Source organism: Schistocerca serialis, unplaced genomic scaffold (genome assembly GCF_023864345.2).
Source record: "Schistocerca serialis cubense isolate TAMUIC-IGC-003099 unplaced genomic scaffold, iqSchSeri2.2 HiC_scaffold_133, whole genome shotgun sequence".
Lineage (NCBI taxonomy): Eukaryota > Metazoa > Arthropoda > Insecta > Orthoptera > Acrididae > Schistocerca > Schistocerca serialis.
This window is the reverse complement of record NW_026047547.1, coordinates 10,001-20,000: the sequence shown is the minus strand read 5'-3', so window position 1 is coordinate 20,000 and position 10,000 is coordinate 10,001.

Sequence of the window (10,000 nt, the reverse complement as noted above, 5' to 3'; positions counted from 1 at the left end):
TACGTTGTGCCTTAACCTAACCTACGTTGTGCCTTAACCTAACCTACGTTGTGCCTTAACCTAACCTACGTTGTGCCTTAACCTAACCTACGTTGTGCCTTAACCTAACCTACGTTGTGCCTTAACCTAACCTACGTTGTGCCTTAACCTAACCTACGTTGTGCCTTAACCTAACCTACGTTGTGCCTTAACCTAACCTACGTTGTGCCTTAACCTAACCTACGTTGTGCCTTAACCTAACCTACGTTGTGCCTTAACCTAACTTACGTTGTGCCTTAACCTAACTTACGTTGTGCCTTAACCTAACTTACGTTGTGCCTTAACCTAACCCATGTTGTGCCTTAACCTAACCCATGTTGTGCCTTAACCTAACCCATGTTGTGCCTTAACCTAACCCATGTTGTGCCTTAACGTAACCCATGTTGTGCCTTAACGTAACCCATGTTGTGCCTTAACGTAACCCATGTTGTGCCTTAACGTAACCCATGTTGTGCCTTAACGTAACCCATGTTGTGCCTTAACGTAACCCATGTTGTGCCTTAACGTAACCCATGTTGTGCCTTAACGTAACCCATGTTGTGCCTTAACGTAACCCATGTTGTGCCTTAACGTAACCCATGTTGTGCCTTAACGTAACCCAATTTGTGCCTTAACGTAACCCAATTTGTGCCTTAACGTAACCCAATTTGTGCCTTAACGTAACCTAATTTGTGCCTTAACGTAACCTAATTTGTGCCTTAACGTAACCCATATTGCGCCTCAACCTAACCTATATTGCGCCTTAACCTGACGCACGTTGTCGCTGAACCTGCTCTGTAATTGTTATGCAACTCGTTAAATTAGTGTAGTGTTGCCTAACCGCAACCCTCGCAATATAGTTCGCTATTCGCACTGCCCGGTCCCCTGTGTATCGCGTCATGTTAAACACCTTGCAAGTGTTGCTGACTTTCCACATGCTCCTGCTATACACTGTAATGTGGATAGCAGCAGGACGTACATGCCCCCCCCCTTCCCCCCTGCCTTCGCAAGCTGGTCGTTGAGAAGTTTGCATGTTCAATGCCCTTCGCATGCCGACGTACTCAGCCTACGTTGTGGTACGGCCTGTCACCTGTCCGCGGATGTACGCAAAACCCACAAACTGTGCTGCACATTGGTCCGTATGTACTGAATGATACATCGTGGCACATGTGTGACCGTACGACGACTGCGCCTAGCAACGGCGGACCATACAGTCCAAATATTGTGGACGCAGCTACGTGTCGTCTCCCTTTAGGAGCTGGATTGCAGTGTGGTACGCCATTCAGACGTGTGGGAGGAACGGACGCCCTGGATGGCGATCAGCATGAGCAGTCTGTTGATGTAGTGGAGCGTGTATTCGGACGTAGTCGTCTCTTCTCACACACTGTGATAGCATGTTGCACCGCGTTCCACATCTGCGACATGCTGCAGAGGCCGGCTGACAGTCGTTCGCGCAATGGACACCGCATACGTACGGGGGCTACCTTCCACGTGTTCTCTAGGCGTGCACATGTTGTTGCGTCTATGTGGGCAGACGTAGTGTGTTGTGACACCTGACACAGGCATGCAATACTCGTTGCAAATGGCGATGGACGTCTACGTTTGCTGGTGACGTTACGCAAATGAACAACTGGTAACCCGTTGTGGTGCGGTTGTTCTCGCTAGAGGTGAATCAGTGTTGGCGACGATCGGTCGAGCTATTAACCGGTTGTTTCATGGATACCCACCATGCCCACGAACGTGAAAGGGGACCCACCATGCCCACGAACGTGAAAGGGGGATCTGGGTGTGAGGCGATACGCGGCGGTGGCTGGGTGGGACCGTCCCCGGCCGGTGAGGGGGGGCCGCCCGGCGTGCTGGCAGCGCGGTGCGTGGGCGCACGCGCTACAGCCGGCTGGTGGGGGCGGCCAGTGGCAGGCGCGCCGGCCGACGGACGCGGCAGGCGGCGCAGCTGCGCGCCGGCGCCCCCTGCTCGCGGCGCCTTGCGGCCAAAGTAGGTCCTCGCGGGCCCGGTGCGAAGCGCGGTGGCCATCTGCAGTGTGCTGGTCCGATTGAGGACTGTGTGCGCTGAGGATGCGCCGCCGCCCGGCGCTCGGCGCCGCGACGCCGTCTGCTGCTCGGTCGCCCCAGCGGTTCTCGCAGGTGGTTTGTATCGCAGCTGTGCGGACGTGTTGGCGCGTGCGCTGTGCTGGGAGAGTTCGCTTCGGCACCCAAGTGGGGCTTTTGTCCTTCTGTGGCGCTGGCGTTGGAGCTGCCGGTCACCGTAGGTGGCGCGTGTTGTCTCCCGCCGGCAATGCCACGACAGCACGCTCCCGGGCCTCTGTCGGCAGCGGCAAGCTCAGTTGGGAGCACGGGTGGTCGCACCTAAAGCGTCTACTCGCCTAACTCCGGGCGATTGCGCCTCTCTCGAACCCGACCAAGTACTTAGGACGGCGCTGCGCGCCGCCGGGACCTGAGAGGGTTTCGAGGTGTGTTGTGCAGGGGAGCTCAGCCTCCTCCTGTTTGCAGAATAATTGAGCGGACGCTTGCGTGTTCGCGCGGGCCCCCGGGACACACTCCCGGGCGGCCGGCTGCTCAGCTCTAGTTGACGCAGCTCCCTGGTTGATCCTGCCAGTAGTCATATGCTTGTCTCAAAGATTAAGCCATGCATGTCTCAGTACAAGCCGCATTAAGGTGAAACCGCGAATGGCTCATTAAATCAGTTATGGTTCCTTAGATCGTACCCACGTTACTTGGATAACTGTGGTAATTCTAGAGCTAATACATGCAAACAGAGTCCCGGTCTGGCGTGAGGTCAGTCGTTTGACGGCGCGTTTCGGGGCGGGCCCGCCCGCTGCCGGCGCGCCGTAGGGCACGGAAGCTCGCACTGGGGCGTATCGCTTTCCAGTCGGGTGTGCCGCGGCCGTCCTCACAGGGGAAGTGAAGCGTCTCACATAGCCTCTCCTTCCCAAGTGGCTCTTTCCGCCTTCCCGTGGTGCCAGATGTTAAGCTTGGCTTCTGCCTTGCGACAAAAGGGAGAGCTGCGACCCAACCCGATGCGAAAGCGAAGGGTGCGTGGCACAGGGGGAGCTGTGTCGAGGGACCGAACACCAGTCCCTTTCTGTTCGCAGGGCACAGACCAGCAGGTGCTCTGCATGCCGGCGACCTCGTTTGTCGGCGTGGGATCACGGCGCGAGTCGGCAAGGGTGCTTCGCCGCGCCCCTGGGTAACCGGGGCGTGTTCTGCCAAACCCAGGTGGTGGTGACATCGCCTGGGCCAGGTTAGATGGGCCCAGACCGCCGAACGACTGGGGGACCGACCCACCACCTGAGTAGGAGTGGGTCCTTGGCCTTCAGGTGGAAGCTCGGGCAAGTAGGCGGCGAAGGGCGAGAGGTGCATCCGCCTCTCCGGAGTGCGGGGTGCAGTTGCCGAGGAGCGTCGTGTGAAATCGTCGGCGACGAGGCCATCGATGGGGACCAGTGCGCTGGCGACGGCGCGCTGAACCCGGCAGCTCAGGAGTGCCCTTGACCTAGGGGCGAGGTCGGTGGGCGAGCTGCAGAAGTCCCCCCCCATGCCAGAGGAGCCGGTCCGGGGCAAGAGACGGGCTCCCACCCCCTTTTTTTTATCACTCGTTAATCATGGAGACACCAGAAACGAGTGATTCAAGTGCGCCATCGCGAGCTTCTGTGATGCCTGTACCTGCTCCACAGGACGAGTCAGGACAGGCAAACGGGGAAAACGTCCTGCAAAGACATACGAGAATTACTTTGCTCCTTGAGCAAAATATCAAGAATGGTAAAATTAGCCAAGCGGCATTGACAACAATAAAAAATGAGCTGGCAGCATGGGCCATAGCCAACGCCAAGCTCGAAGGCCGCGTTGAAGAACTAGAGAAAGAAAATGAAAGACTACGTAAACAACCGACTAAGACCTGGGCGGGAGTGGTCGCACAAGCGCCACCAAAGACACAAACAACAAGAGACACAATTGCCAAAGTATCAAAGAGAACAGACACAACGGTGTTCCTAAGGACCCTACCCGGTCAGGACACCAGCGTGAAAAAAATACAGGAACTGCTCACCACCACAATTAACCCAATAAAAGACAAAATAAAAATAAACAGGATCAAACCAAGTAAGAATTCCGTAATTGTAGAAGTGGCCTCTGAAGAGGACAAAACTAAATTACTGAACAATGCCAAACTAAACTCGGTGGTCAAATGTGAGCCACCGAGGAAAAGAAACCCGTTGGTCATCCTGTATGATGTACCAACAACTATGACCAATGAAGAGATACACGAAACCATAAAAGCTCAAAATTTTGAAGACATGACAGAAGAAGAATTCAAAGAAAATTTTAAACTGAAATTTAAAACAGGGCCTCGGGACCGTGACGTGGTTCACCACGTCGCCGAGGTCTCCTCCCAGATGTGGAAAAGAATAACTACAATGGGCAAACTATACATTGGCTTTCACGCCATAAACGCACGCGACTATCTTGTGGTACCGCGTTGCCACAATTGCGGAGATCTCGACCACGTTCTCAGGCACTGTACCAGGGGGTCGGTCTGCTCGAAATGTGGCGAGGATGGACACGTCCGCAAAGATTGTAGGGCTGCAACAGTCTGTATCCCATGCAAAAGAAGGGGAAAAAAACCTTGCGGCGCCACTGGGCGAAGCTGCCCCACCTACAGACTTCTAGAGCAGCGTCTAATCTCAAGAATAGACTATGGCTGATCAAGTCAAAGCGAACAGGATGCCCAAAAGAAAATCCCCGAGCAAAAGGAGGAGGGATGCCATGAGAGCAAGTGCATTCAAGATGTTTTTGAGGTCGCTCACTGACACCTCAGTTAACACTAAGGATATGAGTACCCAAACGGAGTCCACCACAACCGATAGAGGAACTCAGACTGTTCCTCTTAAAGTCAAGTCTCCCTCCTCCCAGAGCCAGGGGATAACGCCGACCAAAGAACTACGGCTATGGCATCCTGCAACTGAGACAGCGGCAATCCCAGCAGAGGAAAGTAGGAACGTCAACCAACCACTCCAGGAAAATAAAATAACTAGCTCCTGTGAATCAAATATGAAAGATCCTGTCGTGAGATTGCCGCCCATTGACCCAGTCAGAGTCTACCCTAACCTGGAGTTCACCATGCAGTTAGCAAGATTAGAGCAGCCGACTACCCTGACTACTGCCTTGAGACACGTGGTCCGGGTGGGACATGAATATGGTAGGAAAGTCACCTTCTCGGTAATGGAGGCTGTAGACAGAATCCAACTTAAGTCAGTGAATCTCCCCACCGACTTCGGAGCCCTGCGAGACTTACTCAAAAAGGTCTTTGAAAGACGAGGCGAAAAGTTTGATTTGAACGACATATATGAACAAGCAGTATTAGCAAATGGACGTATCACATTTGACTGGAACAAGACCTGGCCACATGACAGAATCCATACATACTTTCCGTAAAAACTAATGACAAAAATCACCATCGGACAACTTAACGCCCACAACAGCAGACTTGTGATGCAGGAGCTACGCAAGGAAGTGGAGGAGAGGAGACTGGATCTGATCTGCCTGCAAGAGCCGTACTCCCTAAATGGAAAATTAGTGTTTACAGCCGCGACATGGCAAGTCATAAGCAGAGGAGAAGACCCGAGATCGGCTATAATTATCACAAACAAAATTTTAAGAGCCATAGTTCTTACACAATACACAACAAGCCACTGCAACGTCGTGGAGCTGCAATCTCCATCTGGTAACATTATCCTAATCAATATGTACTTCCAGTATGGTGATGATATCGAAGAACACCTTACACACCTTACTGCAGTTATCACGGCGTTGCGGGGGCGAAAAGTAATTATAACTGCCGACATTAATGCTAAATCCCCCCTATGGTACAGTGGCACAAGAGACCCTAACGGTGAGAAGGCAGAAGAGGCCATCATGGCCATGCAGCTAGTGGTGGCAAATAAGCCTGGAAACCCCCCCACATATGTGGCGGGAGGTGGCCAAGGCACAAACATCGATGTGACCTTGGCTACGCCTAACGTGGCACACCTAATTCAACAGTGGAAAGTGGTAGAAAACGCCACCACTAGTGACCACAACCTTATTACCTTCAGTGTGGGAGACAGGGAGAGCTGCTGGACCATGGGGTGGGAGATGCAATACAATTACAAAAGAGCCGACTGGGAGAAGCTAGCTAGGGAGTGCGACATTCCTGCACTACCAGAAGGTGACGGACACCTGGACTATGACATAGACAACAGAGCTGAAGAACTGATGACGACAATAACTCGAGCGGTAAAGGCTGCTGTACCTACTAGGAGGAAGGCCATGGCGGCCTCTCCGTCACCATGGTCAGCTGAGCTAGAGGAGATGCGCCAGTCTGTCAGAAGGCTTAGGAGGCACTACCAGCGCAGTGTCGTCTGGCTAGAGAGACAAAGACGGCTGCAACTATACCGGGAAGCGAAAGAAAATTTCCAAAGACGCCTACGTGAGGTCAGATCCGAAAGCTGGGAACACTTTGTACTAAATCAACTCGCTCTAGACCCTTGGGGAGTTCCCTACAAGCTTGTCCGGGAAAAAATCCGCTCTCCGATGGAGCTCTCAACCGTCAGGCGTGGGGATGGGATGACGGAGTCTTGGCAGGAAACTGCTGAGGTCCTTCTCCAGTCCCTGCTGCCTGATGACACAGCGGATGGAGAAACTGACGAACAACAGCAGCTGAGGGAGAGCTATAACAACAACGAATATGGAAACAACACGGCAGTCTACCCCTTCTCTGAAGAGGAGGTAGCTGCCCATATAAAATCCCTGAAGATAGGGAAAGCTCCCGGGCCAGATGGCATTGTGGCGGAGGTGGTGCAGTTTCTGGCTCCCCAGATAGTCGCCCCTCTAACCCATCTCTATAATGAATGTCTCAGGCAACAAAAGTTTCCTCGTATATGGAAGAGGGCAAATGTAGTGATAATTAAGAAAGGAGCTGACAAAGACCCAGCAGAAACAAAGTCCTACCGTCCAATCTGCCTGCTTGATCTGCTTGGGAAGGTTCTGGAGAGACTGCTGGCTGACAGACTGGCTGCACACCGAGTGCTGTGCGGGATGAGCAGCAGACAATTCGGCTTCAGGCCTGGGCGATCAGCATCTGATGCAATCGCCCTGGCGGCTGAGGTCTGTGGCTCTACCCCGTACAAGTACGTTGTTGGCATCATGGTGGACATAAGTGGCGCCTTCGACAACCTGTGGTGGCCTTCGCTCTTCTCCTGTTTACGGGAGAAGGAGTGCCCAGGGCTGCTATATGGGTGTCTGAGGAGCTATTGTAAGGATCGGGAGGTCTGGCTATCATCCCCTAGCACAAGGGTAACAAAAATAATCACCAAGGGATGTCCCCAGGGCTCCGTACTAGGTCCCCTGTTTTGGGACATCCACATGGAACCTCTATTAGACACACTACAGCAAAGTGACGACGTGCTAGAGGTGATAGCCTACGCTGATGACCTCCTCTTACTGGTTGGCGGCCGAAGCCGAGAAGACATAGAACCCAAAATAGAACGTGCAATAGAAAAACTACAACTTTGGTGCCGAAAAACGAAAATGACAATTTCACCAACAAAGTCAACATATCTCCTTCTTAAGGGACAGCTAGTCAGGAATCCTACAGTTAGGATAGAGGGCTCACCTGTCCTCAGACGACGTGAGACTCGATACCTGGGCATCATCATTGATGAGAGGTGGTCATTCGGCAGACACATTGAAACCGTAACACAAAGAGCCTTACAAGTACTCAACAACCTCATCTCCATTGGGCATAAACGTTTCCACCTCCCACCACATCTTATCAAATTATATCATAACAGCATACTCACCTCCATAGTGGGTTACGGTTCTGGAGTCTGGGCACACAGGCTCACGAGGGTGGTGCCTGCCATGACAGTGAGAAGAATACAAAGAAACATGATTATGAGATCAACAGGGGCTTACAGGACCACACCGGGAGGGGCCCTATTAGTCATAATGGGACTCTGCCCCTTAGACATTAAAATTCGTGAGCAGGCTGCCTGGTACTGGGCAAAAAAGGGGAACATGGATAAGATAGAAGAAATTTTGGGGAGTAGGACAGAAAACAAAGTTGAGATCAGGTTAAGAGGGGATCAGCTGTGGCAACAGTCATGGGAAAACGAAGAAACAGGACGAAGAACATTCAACTTTTTACCGGACGTTAGGGAAAGATTGGAAATGAAGTATTTCGAACCAACTAGGGGATTGATCCACCTTCTCACTGGCCATGGACCCTATCCGACATACTTATGTCGATTTGGAAGAAAGGCGACACCCGCGTGTGACTGTGGTGCTCCGGAGGGTACTCCTGACCATGTAGTCTACGAGTGCCCCTTTTTCAATGATGTGGCCTCTGTGTTACGCGACCAACTACCCCACAACGACACATTCAGACTCTTAAGACAACGCGACACTTTTCAGACTATCAACGAACTGGCAAACGCGGTATCACAGAAAGTCTTAAGGGACTATCTGCGAGAACCAAACTAGCCCCATACTAAGACACAATAATACCGATGAAGTCTAGTACCCTATTCCCAAGCCGCCCGAACCCGGAAAGGCCGACTTCGTCAGTCGAGAATCCGCCGCGCTCGGGATCAGGGGGAGTGGGGTGCACCAATAACCTAAATTAGACAACGCACCTGAAATTGACCCTAGGATAAGTTTAGTTGTAGAACCTAGTTTATAGACTTCAATTATAGGAACCTGCAGCGACTAACACCATGGCCTGCCCAGTGTCAGGGGCACGCTCATTGGGGTTCGCTCAATGAGCAAGGCCTTACAGTAGGTTTATATTCCAGCTGACACATTTGTAACGCTGCAGGCTATAGCGACTAGTCCATAGTTAGTAGTTAATTAGGATACCACTTAGTACTTAGAACATATAACTATGCCCATTGTAGTTTTCATATAGTGCATAACCAACTAGTCACTAAGTTGAATGTAGAATAGCTGCAAAAAGATGAATAAATGTATATGTATAACGGCCCACTAATCATATAAGGTAGTGGGCTACATTGTATGATTAATATGTAATTGGAAATAAAGAATTTTTTTTTTTAAAAAAAAAAAAACAGAGTCCCGACCAGAGATGGAAGGGACGCTTTTATTAGATCAAAACCAATCGGTCGGCTCGTCCGGTCCGTTTGCCTTGGTGACTCTGAATAACTTTGGGCTGATCGCACGGTCCTCGTACCGGCGACGCATCTTTCAAATGTCTGCCTTATCAACTGTCGATGGTAGGTTCTGCGCCTACCATGGTTGTAACGGGTAACGGGGAATCAGGGTTCGATTCCGGAGAGGGAGCCTGAGAAACGGCTACCACATCCAAGGAAGGCAGCAGGCGCGCAAATTACCCACTCCCGGCACGGGGAGGTAGTGACGAAAAATAACGATACGGGACTCATCCGAGGCCCCGTAATCGGAATGAGTACACTTTAAATCCTTTAACGAGTATCTATTGGAGGGCAAGTCTGGTGCCAGCAGCCGCGGTAATTCCAGCTCCAATAGCGTATATTAAAGTTGTTGCGGTTAAAAAGCTCGTAGTTGGATTTGTGTCCCACGCTGTTGGTTCACCGCCCGTCGGTGTTTAACTGGCATGTATCGTGGGACGTCCTGCCGGTGGGGCGAGCCGAAGGCGTGCGACCGCCTCGTGCGTGCTCGTGCGTCCCGAGGCGGACCCCGTTGAAATCCTACCAGGGTGCTCTTTATTGAGTGTCTCGGTGGGCCGGCACGTTTACTTTGAACAAATTAGAGTGCTTAAAGCAGGCAAGCCCGCCTGAATACTGTGTGCATGGAATAATGGAATAGGACCTCGGTTCTATTTTGTTGGTTTTCGGAACCCGAGGTAATGATTAATAGGGACAGGCGGGGGCATTCGTATTGCGACGTTAGAGGTGAAATTCTTGGATCGTCGCAAGACGAACAGAAGCGAAAGCAT